This window comes from Leopardus geoffroyi, chromosome C3 (genome assembly GCF_018350155.1).
Source record: "Leopardus geoffroyi isolate Oge1 chromosome C3, O.geoffroyi_Oge1_pat1.0, whole genome shotgun sequence".
NCBI lineage: Eukaryota > Metazoa > Chordata > Mammalia > Carnivora > Felidae > Leopardus > Leopardus geoffroyi.
This window is the reverse complement of record NC_059338.1, coordinates 59,234,473-59,250,603: the sequence shown is the minus strand read 5'-3', so window position 1 is coordinate 59,250,603 and position 16,131 is coordinate 59,234,473. Positions and strand designations below refer to the sequence as shown.

Here is a 16,131-nt window from a genome sequence, read left to right as displayed (position 1 = left end):
GGCCTCTCCTTGAAAAGCGGTAGATCTATATTCAGCCTCCCTATCAGGGCCTCTGGGTGATTCTTTCCCCTGAAATGACCAGCTGTCCCCCAGAGTCTCCACCCGGTGCCCAGGGGCAAGCTTGGCTTCTCCCTCCCTCTGCTCACCATATCCTCCCTTCTGGGCCTTTCCGTCATCCCACCTCCATCGGAGAGCAGCTTCCACCTGGACACTGTCGTGAAAACAGCTGTGGTTGTTTCTAACCCGCGTGCAGACCCTGTGCTCACAGGTCATAGCAGAGATGTGAGGCTCGCTTAGTCATACGCACATCTGGTGACTCACGGGCCTTCCCGGCTCACCTACTCCTTCACCCCCCACAACAGCCTTGAGGACGAGGGGTCGTTATTATCCCCATTGTTAAAAAACACGCAAAATGAAGGACCTGACCAGACCGAGCTCACACCGTTGATATGTCCGGCTGGGAGCCCTGGGCCTCCTTTCCTCTGCCACGTGCAATTTGCATGAGCGTGTGGCCCGCTGGCCACAGTGGAACACAGTGGAACGCCCGGCCCAGACATTCCTGACCAGAGATCTTCCAGGCTTGTGCAACTCTCCCCGGGAAGGGGGTCTCCCTGCTTCATGCTGCAGCCCCTCACTCCATCACCGGGTGGTTTCACCTCTCACCGGCCTCCTGGTCACACGGACGCGTAGAGTCTAGCTGTGTGCTTGGCAGCTGACGAATTCGCTCCTTCCTCTACGCGGTGGTGCCTCACACAGCAGGAGGCTGTGCTTGGCCTGCGCCCGTTTGGTCCTTCTATGCCTTTTTTGTCTTACACTCGTCTCTGGGGGGGGCTCTGCCTGCTCTGTAACCCCCCCCAATCCCCACCCGCCCCCCCACCCCCGGCAAATTAGATCAAGCTATGTGAACCCAAGGTACCCCACTACCCCCTCCTTAAATGTTTCTCTCTGATTTCACTTGCGAGATAAATCTGCCTAAATATAGATAGATGGAGATACTGAATATTCTCACTGCCCTGCTTTCTTTCTACCTGGTTCTGAGTCTGGGGGGTGGGGCTGGCGCTGGGGAGGGGGAGCCAACCTCAAGCAAGTTACTGCCTGAGCCTTTAAAGTCAGATTTTAATCTCCTTTCCCCTCCACCCACCCACCAGCACAGTCAACGTCCTGAGACACCTGCTTGGCTGGGGGTGTGAGGGTAGCAGTAGTGGGGTGGGGGTTGGCTGGGGTACACTTGCTTGGTGCGCGGGGAGGAAAATTCTGCCCCTGGCCGTAGAGTCTAAACCAGAGCCTCCAAGAGATCTTTTTAGGTAACAGCGGCCAGGCACAAGAGACCCTTAGCAAAAAACAGCAGCCCTACCTTGGAAAAGTGCCCCCGGTCTGGGTAGGAAATGTACAACACAAATGGGACTCTGGTCACACTGTAAGCAAGGACGCTGTCAAAGACCACTGGACTTATGTCAAAAAAGAGCCAACTGGAAGAGGGTCCCACTGGCCAATGATAAAATCAGTTTGACATCAGTAAGAAAAACAAGGACAACGAATCAAAACACTTAAGTATGTTTCAAGCCAGGGCAGATATCATGACACTAAAACCAACAAACAGGGGCTCCTGGCTGGCTCAGTCGGTTAAAGCGTCCGACTTCGGCTCGGGTCACGATCTCACGGTCCATGGGCTCGAGCCCCACGTCGGGCTCTGCGCTGACAGCTCGGAGCCTGGAGCCCGCTTCGGATTCTGTGTCTCCCCTCTCTGCCCCTCCCCTGCTCACGCTCTGTCTCTCAAAAATAAATAAACATTAAAAAACATTTTTTTTAAATAAAAAAACCAACGAACACATTTATTGCTCATCTTTGGAGGATGCCAGGGAACTCAACCATTACTGAATTTTTTACTGAAAAAGAAAAAAAACAACAACCCACACACTGCTTTTTGTAATAAAGTGTATCAAACATACGTACAAGTAGAGTAGTAGAAGGAACCTCTGTGCACCTGTTACAGCAGCCACAGATCTTCTGGACCCCTGCCCATGCCCCGCTCCCAGAATTATTTGGAACCAAAGCACACACATTGTCCCTGTCATTTCATCTAAAAATAACAAATTATTGTAACTAAGGGGAAGGAATCAAGCATTCATCCTGAGTATCAGGATAACCAAATAGTTCATGAAGGGAAGCTTTTCTTTTTTCTTTTCTTTTCTTTTTTTTTAATGTTTATTTATTTTGAGAGAGAGAGAGAGAGAGAGAGAGACAGAGTGCAAGTGGGGGAAAGACAGAGAGAGAGAGGGAGACACAGAATCTGAAGCAGCCTCCAGGCTCCGAGCTGTCAGCACAGAGCTCGAACCCGCGAACCGTGTGATCATGGCCTGAGCCAAAGTCAGATGTTCAACCAACCGAGCGACCCAGGCGCCCCCGGGAAGTTTTTCTTTATAGAAATATTCCACCAAATAAACAAAAGAAGAGCTAACCCCCAACAAAACAGCAGCTCGGGGCATGATCATCAGTGACATCTCACTACATTATCAGACTTGAATCTGATGAAGCCTCCAGATCCAACTTTCAGTTTAGAAACAGATGGCAGGCAGAGGAACAAGTCCCAAGATGCCACGGGGAAGCCATCAGTGAGACTCAGACCGTGGGAAATCCTATGGGACAAACACCCCGGCTTCCTCAGCAAACACAGTTCGAGGAAATAAAGGGGGTGGGGGTGGGGGGTAGGAAGCTTTAAGTACAAAAACCACGAAACGACATAAGCCAGTTAGCTCCTAATGCAAACAAACGGAAAAGTGAAAAAAAAAAAGAAAAATGAGGAGGTTGGAGAGGTTGAAATACACAGTAGATATTTGATGATATTAAGGAATTATTGTAAATTGTCTAAGTAGGATACCGGAATTGTGGTTATGTTAAAAAAAAAAAAGGGGGGTGGCGCCTGGCTGGCTCAGTTGGTTAAGCAACTGACTTTGGCTCAGGTCATGATCTCACAGTTCGTGGGTTCGAGCCCCACGTCGGGCTCTGTGCTGACAGCTCAGAGCCTGGAAGCCTGCTTTGGATTCGGTGTCTCCCTCTTTCTCTGCCCCTCCCCCACTTGCGCTCTCTCTCTCTCTCTCTCTCTCTCTCTTTCTCTCTCTCTCAAAAATAAATAAAATGTAAAAAAAAAAAAAAATTAAAAAAAAAAAGGTCCCCATCGTTTAGAGATACTTACTGAAATGTGTACATGAGGTTCATTTTATCATTTTCTCTGCTTTTATACGTGTTTGGAACTGAGACAGCTACCCCGCTCTCCCCTTCAGAAGTCAGAGCGTTGGTTAGGGGTGACCCTACCCCCGTCACTACAACACCGTGTGTCGAAATAGCAATTTTCCCAGGCTGCTGACACTTTCTCTGAGCTCTGGTGAGCTTGGGTTGTGAGTCCTCCAGGGCCTCAGGCCCAGGGCCAAGCCCTGCCCCTGCGGAGGGAACGCTCCTTTCAGGGAGCTGGCTCTTTATCTATAAAGTGGGAGCAATAAAACTCTGAATTCCCAGGGTTGTCACGAGGATAAAATGGCATAATGTATGTGAATCGGCTTTCCAACCCAAAGTAGCAACCCGCAGCAACAGTAATAGCTCACACGTATTGAAGGATGACTGCGGTCCAGATTCGATTCTCTGAGCTTCGGATGCATCGTGTGGCTCATTTATTTCTCGTAAAAACCGACAGGTGTATGCTGTCGTTCTCCTCCTCTCCCCAACGGGGACGGTGAGGCACAAAGATGTCAAAGGCGCACCGTCAGATTTCCAGTCTTTGCTCTTATGGATGGAAGACAGGGTTGGCCACCCTGTTGTAAACTGAGGGTAGGAGTGGGGGGGAGGAAGCTACAAGGAGCTCCCTCTCTGAAAATATCTTTAGACAGAGGCATTTGGGTGTCTGAGAGGTCTCTGTTATAGTAGAAATTACCCTGAGATGACGACGCCTTAAGCACCACTAAAGCCTTAACATGAAATTGTTTAACTGGATTCCTCGCCCTCCTTTATCAGGAGCCTGAGAGAAAATAGGACTGGTCAGGCCAGGAGACACCTGGGCAGAAGGTACTGGGGATTAAATCTCGTGACCTTGGCAATTCTACCTGGAGGCTGCCTTGACCCCAGTCTCAACTGATCAGTGCTGGGGAAGGGAGAGGTCCCCGCGGACGTGCCGTCTGCACGGTTCCAACACTCTCCCAGAAGACGCCTCCCTTCCTGACCGGTCCTACCCACTCGGACTCTTCCGGACCGGCTCTTGTGACTGCTGGTGACTTTTTGGTTAAAAGACCAACTGTACAACTTGGAAGCCCTCTGGAGAACCACAGGTGCTCGTGGGGCAGCCTCGGCCTCCTTCCAGGTTCTGGGTCTCCCCTCCTGCCCCGACGCCCCCAGGCAGGCGAGATGCCGCCATTTTGATCCCCACCAAGGTGTCATGAAAGTCCTCAGCCAGCCACGCTAAGGCCCCTGGAAACTCTGACCCTCCCTTTTTCTGGGCTGTGCTCTACAGAACCAGGCAAAGAATCAAAAGGCTGGAAGAACCAGGCTGCGGAGCCGTGAGGAACCGAGGGAGTTGGAAGAAGTATTTTTTGCTCATCACGGTTTGGCTGTTATTCATAAAAGCCAATGCACTTCCGGCTACAATGACGGAGTCTACGTCCAGCACACGCAGGTGGACAGGCTGGCTGCAACCTGCCTCCGGCAGAAGTCCCCGCAACCATGTTTTTGTGTCTAGTTGCCAGTTAAAGGGACCCAGAAACGCCAGGCCTGCCTGAGTGAAGGCTGGCATGGCGAAGGGCCTCCCAGCCTTGAACGATGGCTGAGATGAGGCTATTAAGCCTGAGAAAGGTAAGGCTTGGGCCTCAGAGATGCTTTCAATATTTGAAAGGCTGTTTCCTGGAAGAAAGCATAGATGTGCTGTGCCTGTGTGTGTGTGCTGGGGAGTTTGGTGAATAGGAGTGCAGGCTCTGGCATATGAAGGTCTAGTTTATTTTTTTTTATTTTTTTTAATGTTTATTTATTTTTGAGACAGAGAGAGACAGAGCATGGGGGAGGGGCAGAGAGAGAGGGAGACACAGAATCGGAAGCAGGCTCCAGGCTCTGAGCCATCAGCCCAGAGCCTGACGCGGGGCTCGAACCCACGGACTGCGAGATCGTGACCTGAGCTGAAGTCGGATGCTTAACTGACTGAGCCACCCAGGCGCCCCATGAACGCCTAGTTTAAATCCCACCTTCTGTGCCTTAGTTTATCTTGTCCCTGAGGTGGGAATTAAAAAGTAGTACTTATCTCCAAGGGTTGTTGTGAGATAATGTGAGTTAATACACATAAAATGCTTTGTATGGCCTGACTCATGCTAAGTAATGAACGCTAGGTTAGTAGAACGTTCACAACTGTCAGAAAATGGAAACTTCTATGATATGATAAATGAGGACTGCACAATCCAAATTGCACGTGGTGTGATTCCAGTTTTGTTTTGAAAACACACACGGTTTTGGAAGAACTCTAGAAGGAAATGTCACAAAAGAGGAGATGATTTCTGGACAATAGAGTTATGGATGATTTAAGTGTTTACATTTTTGAGTATTGCACACTTTCAAGGTAAGCACATATTACTTTATAAATGAAAAAAGCCCCATTCTTAACTCTATTTTTTAAAAATTTATTAAGTAGGGTCTGCATCCAGCATGTAGCCCAATATGGGGCTTGAGCCGATGACTTCTTGGTCAAAAGACAAACTGCAAAACTTGGAAGCCATGAGCCTGAGATCAACACCTGAGCTGAGAGCAAGAGTCAGATGCGTAATCGGCTGAGCCACGCAGGTGCCCCACTGTTGTGTTCTAAAAAGGCACAAGAGGGGCGATGGGGTGGCTCAGTTGGGTGAGTGTCTGACTCTTGATTTCAACTCAGGTCATGATCCCAGGGTTGTTGGAGGGTGCCCTGCGTTGGGCTCCATACTGAGCGTGGAGCCTGCTTGAGATTCTCTCTCTCTCTCTCTCTCTCTCTCTCTCTCTCTCCCTCTGCCCCTCTCCCCGACTTGCTCTCTCTCTCTCTCTCTCTAAAAAATAAAAATAAAATAAATAGGCATAATATGCTTTAAAAGGTAGTGAGATCCTGGTCATTAAACCACACGATTACTAGAAGTATTCTAGCCCAGGGGCGCCTGGGTGGCTCAGTCAGTTAAGCGTCCGACTTCGGCTCAGGTCATGATCTCACGGTCCATGAGTTCGAGCCTCACATCGGGCTCTGTGCTGACCGCTCAGAGCCTGGAGCCTGTTTTGGATTCTGTGTCTCTCTCTCTCTCTCTCTCTGCCCCTCCCCCACTCGCACTCTCAAAAATAAATAAACGTTAAAAAAAAAAGGATTCAAGCCCATATGGCTCATGGAGAGTTCACTGTTTAATCCCAACCATGTAAGAAGCCAGAGCATTAACAGAAAGACTGGAAGGAAATAGGCGACCCCAGTGGCAGTAGCTGCCCCGCGGTGATGGGTGACAGTGTAGGGCCTTGTTTGATTCTTCCCTCTTTCCTATACTTTTAAAATTCTCTAAATTCAACGTGCATTACTTTGAAAATGGCGGAGAATATGAAACGGAATGAAAACTAAAAAAAAAAAAAGAATTGTTTTTAAATGTCAGTCTGGATTAGCTCAAAGGCTCCAGTAGGCCTGCCGATCAAGTTACCTTGACCATGATTCTGTGACCACAAGATGGTGGCAATTACATCACATGACACATCCGATTCCATCCACCACACACTGCAGCCTGATGGCGGTCACGGCCCCCACCTTCAGATAGACCGCCGGGCAGTTCTGGTTTGTTTTTACGTCACATAGCAACCCCCCAGCCTTCACCACGCGGCTTCAGCGTCTCGTATTCTGGTCACCCAACTTTCCACTTATGTTCCCGGTCTACATGTCTTCACTCTGCCGGGTCTCCCCTCCGTGGGGCCTCACTAGCTCCTGCCCTGTCTGTGCCTCCACTGCCCCTGGGACCCCCTCCTCTCTCCTGTCGATCCAGATCCTATGCACCAGTCAAGGTCACTTCTTCCTCGCCAGGTGCCCTGAGCTCCTCCTTCCCTAACCGGACCATCACAGCCACTTGTTTACTTGCTTGCTGACCTTGAATCTTGCCTCTCCCAGGTGGGTGTGAGCTGCCCAACTGTACTTTTTGTCTCCCTTGCCCCAAACCAAAACATCCTGCTCCATGCAGAAGGGGTCCTAAGAATCCAAAAATGTGCCTTGGCTGGACCTTGTTACCCAATAGCCACTGGCCCTGGGCCTGACGCCCCAGGGTCAACAGAGGCCAGGACCCCGTCGGGCAGATGCCCCGGGGAGCTGAAAAGGCAGCGGGCCTGCAGGTTAGAGGCGATTTGTCAGGACAGCCCTACGGTTCAGGCAGTCCTGCGCGCCCCTGAACAGGGGGTTTCTGGTTTAGAGTCGCTCTACACGTGCCGAATAGAGAGGAACCGGAAAGGTCTCGGTGGGTTCCTGAAAATGGGAAGCAGCTTGGGAAGGAATACAGAGCAAACAGAGTATTCATTCCGCTGGAGAAAGCACCGACACGACACTCGTGTTTACCATGCAAAGAATGCTGTGGCAGGGGCACGCGACCCGGGGCTTCCTCACCTCCCAGAGGCCACCCCTGTCCCCAGTCCTGCCCCCCACCTCCTGCACTGTCTTCCTGCTCAACCAGCCAGTGAGCCAAGGCGAGACCTCTCCGGCTCTCAAAGCCTAGTTTAGAGCCCCCTGAACCTCACACTGCAGGCTCTGGGGCACGCCAACAAGGGTGACTCCAGAATACCCTTTCGGGTGGCGGTAAGGGAAATAGCGAGTTATTTTAAAGGACGGTTTAAAGAGGCCCCTTTTAAACCTTTTAACTCTTCGACCCACCCTGCTTTAAAATTTTTTTTTTTTTTAACATTTTATTTATTTTTGAGACAGAGCATGAATGGGAGAGGGACAGAGAGAGAGGGAGACACAGAATCGGAAACAGGCTCCAGGCTCTGAGCCATCAGCCCAGAGCCTGACGCGGGGCTCGAACTCACGGACCGCGAGATCGTGACCTGGCTGAAGTCGGACGCTTAACCGACTGCGCCACCCAGGCGCCCCCCACCCTGCTTTAAATCAAGCGTGAAGGTGCACGCGTAGGCCACATAACATATATAGTGCTTTTACTATAAAAAGATATGATAATCTTTCTTGTAATTTTGATTTCGAAAGGATTTGGCTACGCAGAATTCACTTAATTTGTAACCGGCTAGGATTTCTTGGCTTTTTATCATACTTGGGAATTTTTGTAATGTGAATCTAACTAGCGCTTGTTTTCACACGTAAGATTCAGGGGGCTGTTCAAGTCAACGATCAGGCTGACAGAGAGCACAATTACGGTATGGCTCGACACTCGGAGTCTAGCCTATTGGTTCGCAACCACGACCCGCTAGGAGGTATCGCCAGAAAATCGTTACTTAGAATAGAATACAGAAACTGGGAAATAACTTACTGTATAAAAAATGTTAAATGGAGGGGGCGCCTGGGAGGCTCAGCTGGTTGGGCGTCCAGCTCTTGCTTTTGGCTCAGGTCATGATCTCACGGTTTGTGAGATCGAGCCCTGGGTCGTGACAGTGCAGAACCTGCTTGGGATTCCCTCTCTCCGCTCTCTCTGCCCCTCCCCCCGCTTGTGTGCATGCTTTTTCATGCATGCTCTCTCTCTCTCTCTCAAAATAAACAACTAAACATTTTAAAAGATGTAAAATGGAGTCAAAGCCTAAATTCATTGTCACTCATTTGCTTTCCAAAAGCTTCCTTGACTCCGGGAGAGATTTGGAAGTAGGGTAAAGGGGGAATTTTGTAAGCACGCGGGGAAGCACGCAATTTGGGGCCCTCCATAATGTTGGGTGGAGGCTGAAAGAACAATTCAGAATTACTGCTCTGATCCTTTCATGTGAAATGTCCTCTTTCTTTTCGAAACCATTAAGTTCCTCGAGGATAGATGCGCTAAGTTCACGACGCAATCTGGTACCGGGCACCAGGGGCTTGAGAAATGGCTTCTTGGGCCGACGGATGCGTAATACTCCGGGTGGACCCATGTTCCAGATGGGACCCTTGTCCCAACTGTCTCCTGGAAAAGCAGTGGGATCACAGGATCCTCGCTTCATTAGTCCCGGGAGACTGGTCAGGGGTCCCTGCTTGCCCTCATCACTGGGGACACACTGAGGCTCAGGGCAGGTGGGGCCGAAGCCCAGTGCTGGTGCCCAGCTGCAGCAGCTGTCTGTACCTCTCGCTGGGGGGTGATCCCTGCCTGGGTGGCCTGCCCCCTCCCTTCCCGGCCTCCCCACCCTCACCCACTGGACGACCCTTAGAAGGGTTCATCCAAGGGGCGCCTGGGTGGCCCAGTCGGTTGAGCGTCCGACTTCAGCTCAGGTCACGATCTCGCAGTCTGTGAGTTCGAGCCCCACGTCAGGCTCTGGGCTGATGGCTCAGAGCCTGGAGCCTGCCTGCTTCCGATTCTGTGTCTCCCTCTCTCTCTGCCCCTCCCCCATTCATGCTCTATCTCTCTCTGTCTCAAAAATAAATAAATGTTAAAAAAAAAAAATTTTTTTTAAAAAAGAAGGGTCCATCCGAGCAGTCTCAGCAGGAATCAGAGGACTTCCCTCTGTCTGGCCAAAAGTCCCCCAGGACGTCAGCCCCCCTGCCCGCCCTCCGGGGCCACTCTGATCTCTGCCATCCTGGGATGAAGGGGTCAAGAGGACACGTCCTTCCCTCCTCTGGGTCCTTTCAGAACCCGTACACCCTTCCCAGCGCTCACAAAATGTTGAGTTCTTGCAGGTGTTAATGGTAAAGAAGGAAGGCTGGGGACCTGCCCCCAACAGCCACGAGGCTGCTCCACGGTCAAGCACTGGCTTCACGGTCACGTGGGCTTTGTTTCGAATCTCATCCTACCTCTGCGGGGCTGGGGTTGAGTGAGCCTTCCTCCTCTCCCGGCGTCCCTCAACAACATCTCAATTGGCCACCCCTGCCAGCGTCCCTCTCCTGTCTTCGCCCTCGCCAGAAGCAAGGCCTCCAGAGGCCAGGCCAGGTGGTGGCCTTGAAGAGGGTGCGACTGACCCCAGACGGGAGAGGAAATGCAGCTGCCGTGGAGGCAGCAGCCCACGGAGGCCCAGACCCTGGGCCTCCAGGCACGGTGGAGGATGGGAGTGACTTTCAGGAATCCTTCGGGACTCATGGCCACAGGGCCTTATGTCTCTTCTCTGGAACAGAGCCTAGAGCTGCCCCACCTTGAGCAGGGGAGGCGGGATGGGCACACGCTGCCCAAGTTTGCTCGAGGGGGTGAGGTACAAAACTGGAGGGCGGGAGAGGCCGTTGTTCAGCTCCCGGCATGGGCCCTTTCTGAGCTGCCCAATCCGATCCACAGTGACCCCACAGCTGTGCCCACAGAGCAGCTAACCAATACCTTTAGCTTATAAATTATAGTGCCCAGGGGAGGAAATCAAGCCTCTCTCGATTTGGTGCTTAGACCCTAAAAATGGCCACCCTCTGGCTCTTACTCTGCTTTGTCACCAATCTTGGACGTCCTCGTGCCCTTTAAAACGTTCATGCTGCTTTTTCTCCACAGGGGAGCTGGTGTTTATTACTCTCTCCTGTGTTCCCAGCACCGGTTATAAATGTTTATTTCATTGACCCCTCAGAATCTGCTCAGGGAGATGGCTCATAGCCTTGCCGTCTTACGACAGACAGAGGCTCAGAGGGGTTAAGTTCCTTGCCCAAGGTCACACAGCCAGTAGGTAAAGGGGCTGTTCTGTGAGGCGGCAAGGCCCACATCATTTGCAGAGATCATAGCGGCTGCTTCTGGAGGCCGGCTTGGGGGTGGGGGTAGGGCATGACGGGCCCCGTCAGGACGATGACAATGACAGTGACCATGTAAGTATTTCACATTTGCACGGCCCTTTACAGCAGTGCTCCTCGGCTCAGAGTTCGGGATGTGAGCCCAGTTCTCCCGGCACAGAATCGCCTCAGCCTCAGCCTCTTCCTGAGGGACTCAAGACATGGCTCGCCCACTGAGCTGGCCCCAGTGACAGCAGGAGGGTCCCGAGCAGAGGCCTCCCAGATCGTGCCAGCAGGTGTCCCGCTGTCCTACCACGTGTGAGGCGGGCCCCGGGGCCTTCAGACCCAGCCCTGCTGAGCAGTGGCCGGCCCAGCAGCTGATGGGGGGGGTGGGGGGGTGGGGGGGAAGGCAGAGTGGCCTTGGGGGTGAAAGCTACACCGGGCGGGGTGCCGGCTGCAGCCGCGGCTCTTCCAGATCATTCTTCATGCTCTGGCACAGAGGCCAGTGGCCCTCTTTTGTTTTCTTCTTGTTTCTCTGGGAGCAGGTTGTCCTTCGGGAGACTGACTCCTTTACCTCCAGTCATCAGATGGATGCAGCCCACCCACCCTGCCCCTCTCCGCGCCTGTTTTCTCTCCTTCCCTCACCTGCCATTGGTCATAGAAGATCCCAAACCTCCATCTCAACCACTGGCCCGCCTCCCGGCCCCGCACAGCCCCCTCCCTGCTCCTTCCCCTCCAGGGGCCCAGAGGCTACTGCGGAGTTCCCGAAGAGGGGGGGGGCCTGGAGCCCTCTGGCCAGAACATCCTGAGAACATGGCCTACGTATAGCCCCCACCTTTGCCACTGCAGGGAAACAGAGGCAGGCCAGGAGCTGGAGGTGGCAGGGGCGACACCTGCCTGAGCAGACCTGTGGGTGGCCAGCACTGTGAGGGTGGGGTGGCCCTGCCCCTCACCTGACCTTGCGGGGTGCCAGCCCTAAGGGGCCGCAGGAGCATTTATGGTGCAGTAGCAGCCAGCCGAAGGATCTCAGGCCCTGGGGCGCACTGCCGGAGGCTGAAGGAGGTGATCTGGTGTGCATCTGCCTCTCTTGAATCCCCAAGATCTCCCTGGGACCGGTGCCCTGTCTGTCTGTCTCTTTGCAGCCGCATTGCTGGCAGGCACAGGGAAGGAGTGGCCCGCTGGTCAGGGCTTCCTTGACAGGTGACACCGGGGCAGGGGCAGGGGACATGGAGGGCAGAGCTCGGGAAGCCCTCCTTTCTTTTTAAAAAAAAAATTTTTTTTCAAAGTTTATTTTTTTGGGACAGAGAGAGACAGAGCATGAACGGGGGAGGGGCAGAGAGAGAGGGAGACACAGAATCGGAAACAGGCTCCAGGCTCTGAGCCATCAGCCCAGAGCCCGACGCGGGGCTCGAACTCACGGACCGTGAGATCGTGACCTGGCTGAAGTCGGACGCTTAACAGACTGTGCCACCCAGGCGCCCCGGGAAGCCCTCCTTTCAAGGCTGTCTCCAGCCTAAGTCCCCACATGCCTTCTGGCTGGGTCCGGCTCATCTCAGCTATTCCCCATCAAGGACAAGATGAATTTTGCTCCCTGCTTCCCTCTGGCTGAGCCCAGTAGACCAGATGGCCATGGGATGGGGGTGGGGAAAGAAGCCATGGGGCTGCCCAGAAGGTCAAACAACAAGGTCATTAACTAAAAAGAAAATGACCTGAGGGCTGGGGCGGGGAGGGGGCCAATTTGTCATTGGGCCTCCTCCCCTCCCCCTCCCTCCCTGTCCACACTGCCCCTCCGACCCCTTCAAGGACACACCCTCTGCTCAGAGGGGCAGGTGGCAGCAGCTCAGCCGCTCCTGAGAGGCGACGAGAGAAGAGATATTGCCAGGCCGAAGAAATGAGCAACGTGGAAAAGTCAGCGGAAAGAAAACATGTTTTCATCGCAGCAAAACCAAGAAACTGGTTCTTGCACCAACCCCCTCATTTTTCATATGAGAAACCAAATTCAGAGGGGACGCGGGACACCACAGCTCACGAGTGACGTCTCGGGGAGGTGGAAAGTGTCCCGGCCTTGGAAGCAGGAGGGCTGTGGACCACAGGCGGGTCACTTGACCTCTCTAAGCACGGGAGTGAAACGGGGATACAGCAAGGCGGGGATCAGCGGGGATCGCCGCTGTGAAAATACTTTGCAGACTGAAGAACGGGAATGCAACAGACTCCGCTACCACATCCTTTCTCTCTGGCTTGTGGGCCCGGCTGCCTGCCGAGAGGGTCAGCACAGAATCGTCCCCCCCACCTCGCCCCCGTGAGACACTCTGACCACTTCATGCAGGGCCACCACAAGTCGCTCCTGCACCTCTGCGTGAAGTAGAAAAAGGTAGCTCAGTGGAGGACCGGCCCGGGCGACAAAGCCCCTCCTCCAGGTGGCTGCTCCTGGACCCACGCTGTGAGGGGCACGGGCAGCTCCCGGGACCCACTGGTGGTCTCTGCCCGGCGCCTTGGTCCGGTGCTCAAACGGATGGCCACGCCTGGCCAGCTGGTCCCCGACCTCCTACTCTGAGGGTGCCACCTACCATTCTTCCAACGGTGCCGTATGGAGTGTGTTTTTGTGACAAGGCAGCATGGCTGAATAGAGCGATCTGGGGGTTAGAGGATGTGGGTCCCGGTCCCACAATAATACTTGCTAGCTGTGATCCATTCAGCCGCCCCAAACCTCAGCTTCCCCATCTGCCAAATGGGAATGACCATCACCTCTTTCAAAGGGTCTATGATTCGGCACAAAGGAGATGAAACGATGAGAAAGCTTTGTACAGTGGAAACCAGAGTATGGCCACATTATTATCACGTGTTCTAACGAAAGCTAAAAAAAATAATTCGAGTGCTAAGATGGCATCATGTTAAGACTTTCCTTGAATCTGGGGGGGGGGGGGAACCTTATCTGAAGGGGCCAATAAATATTTCCCTTTCTGCGTGTGCACGCGTGCTTTTATGCCGCACGTGGGAGCGTATTCTTGAAGTTCAAGTGGCTCTTAATAAAAGCTCAGGAAAGTGAGAGTCTGGTGGACACCAGGGAGGACGCCAGCCCCGAGGGTCTCCTGCAGGACCGGCTGGCTGTCTTTGGGGCGAGGGCAGCTCCGTTCCTGCTTCCGGAATCCACACCTGAGGCGACTTGGAAAACAGGGCCGAGAAGCACAGAATGGATTTGTGAGGTTTTCATACCCGACAGCCTGCAAAAGACCAGTCCAGATCCAGGGCAGAATTTTCCCAAGAGGGATGTGTCACTATGGAATACCCAAATGGGGGACAGCCAGTAGGTTCTTCGGATTGTGCCCCCCTCCATACTCTGTGTTTACAGGGACAGATTTTGTGTTCTCGGATGAGAGTTTCAAATCTCCGTGAGGTTCCCTTGGCACGCCAATAGCAACAGTAAAAGCACCCACATTTCACCCTCTTTGAAAATATGTATTCAGACAGGATGAAATGTTACCACGGGCTTTTGGGTCTGGAAACAGGGTCAGTTAAAGATGGCCTGCCTGCCTGGTGAATCGGTGATACTCCCTTGGACACACCAGCAATGCCGTCTACTCAGTCAACTCTGTTCGTTTTCTTTCTATCCGTGTGGTTTGGCCGTGGTGTTCCTCTCAAGGGTAACCCCTTATCCCCCCCACCCCCACCCCCGTCCAGGGATGAGAGGAGCAAAATCGGGCTGCTCACCTAGAGGTTCTGTTTGCCCAGAAAAATGGTACAGCAGCGACGCAGGGACGCAAACCCAGAGTGACAGCAGACAGGGACTTGGGCCCTCTTTACTGAGATCTATAAAATGTGATGTGACTGGCCCACAGGAGAGGCCGACGGGTTCCCGGCCCACTGGTTTTTAAAGAGCAGGAGCCTAGCGGTGGAGGAGGAGGCTTTTGAAATGCGGGAAACACAAGGCCCAATGCCACCCAGCCCTGCCTCTGACCTGTGGCCGCCCCCAGGTATCGGGACAGCCAGGCCCGGTGAGGAAACTGGCCTTGTGCACAGGAGGGTCCGCTGCCTATGGCCCCATCCGGACCCGTTTCAGGCCTTCTGGGCCCACTGGAAAGTGACTTGCCCCTCCCAGCACAGAGCTACACTGTAGAAAGCAATCAACCTCCCTCGGGCAAATACGTGCATACAGGACCCGTATGCCGCACAGGCCCCACGGCCTCAAATTCCGAGAACAATCCAGATGCCCACCCTCGGACCTCTGCTGCCTTTTCCCTCCGTCCTGCCCCCATTCCACTCACTTTTTCTCTCCCATTCTTTCTATTTTCCCCTCTCCCTCTCCCTTTCCTCCTTTTGACATCTCTGAAGGAACTTACATAAGCAGTTAGTCTATTTCTGTGCGTGTGTTAAAATCCTTAATTTGTGAAATTACTTTGCCACATCTAAAAGAGTACGTTTTACTCTATACAAGTTTGGAAATCCTAGTTTGGGCATTTCTTCCATTTAAAAAAAAACTTTAGACTGCTTCATGTCCGTTACCATGGTTATCATCAAGAAACAAAATAACGGGACACCTGGGTGGCTCAGTCGGACTTCAGCTCAGGTCATGATCTCACGGTTCATGGGTTCGAGCCCCGCGTCGGGCTCTGTGCTGACAGCTCGGAGCCTGGAGCCTGCTTCGGATTCTGTCTCTGTCTCTCTGCCCCTCCCCTGCTTGCACTCTGTCTCTCTCTCTGTCTCTCTCTCAAATAGAAAATAAAACATTAAAAAAAAAAAACAGAAACAGAAAATAACAAGTGTTGGCGAGGATGTGGAGAAAATGGAACCCTCGTGCCCTGCCGGTGGGAATGTACATGGTGCAGCCACTGTGGGGAACTGCATGGAGAGTCCTCAGAAAATTACAAGCAGATCGACCATGTGATCCAGCAATCCCATGTCTAGCGTTATGCCCAGAACTGAAGGCAGAGTCTTGAAGACGTATTTGTACGCCCATGTGTCTAACAGCATTATTCACACTGGCCAAAAGGTGGAGGCAAACCCTGACCAATAAATATAAGGCTAAGCAAAGCGCACCCACCCCCCCCCCCCCCCCAGGCAGTGCGGTATCACCCAGCCTTAAAGGAAGGGAATTCTGACCAATCCACAACACGGATGAACCTTGAGGACGTAATGCTAAGTGAAATAAACCAGGTACAAAAGGACCAGTATCATATATGGCCACCCGTCGGAGGTACCTAGGGTCGTCAAAATCACGGAGGCAGAAGTCGAAACGGTGGTCGCGGGGGCTGGCGGGGAATGGGACGGGGGCGCTGGTGTTTCACCAGTACAGAGTTTCAGTTTTGCAAGATGAAAAGGGACATTTC

At 52.8% G+C, this 16,131-nt stretch overlaps 1 protein-coding gene and 1 non-coding gene across 2 annotated transcripts in view; one reads left to right on the top strand and one right to left on the bottom strand.

The window, feature by feature from the left end:
• The window catches only part of CD247 (CD247 molecule), a 75,312-nt gene that overhangs the window by 34,551 nt on the left and 24,630 nt on the right, over positions 1-16,131 (bottom strand). The window lies entirely within an intron of this gene.
• TRNAQ-UUG lies at positions 2,919-3,003 on the top strand. Its single transcript has one exon. It is a non-coding gene; the product is annotated as a tRNA-Gln (tRNA).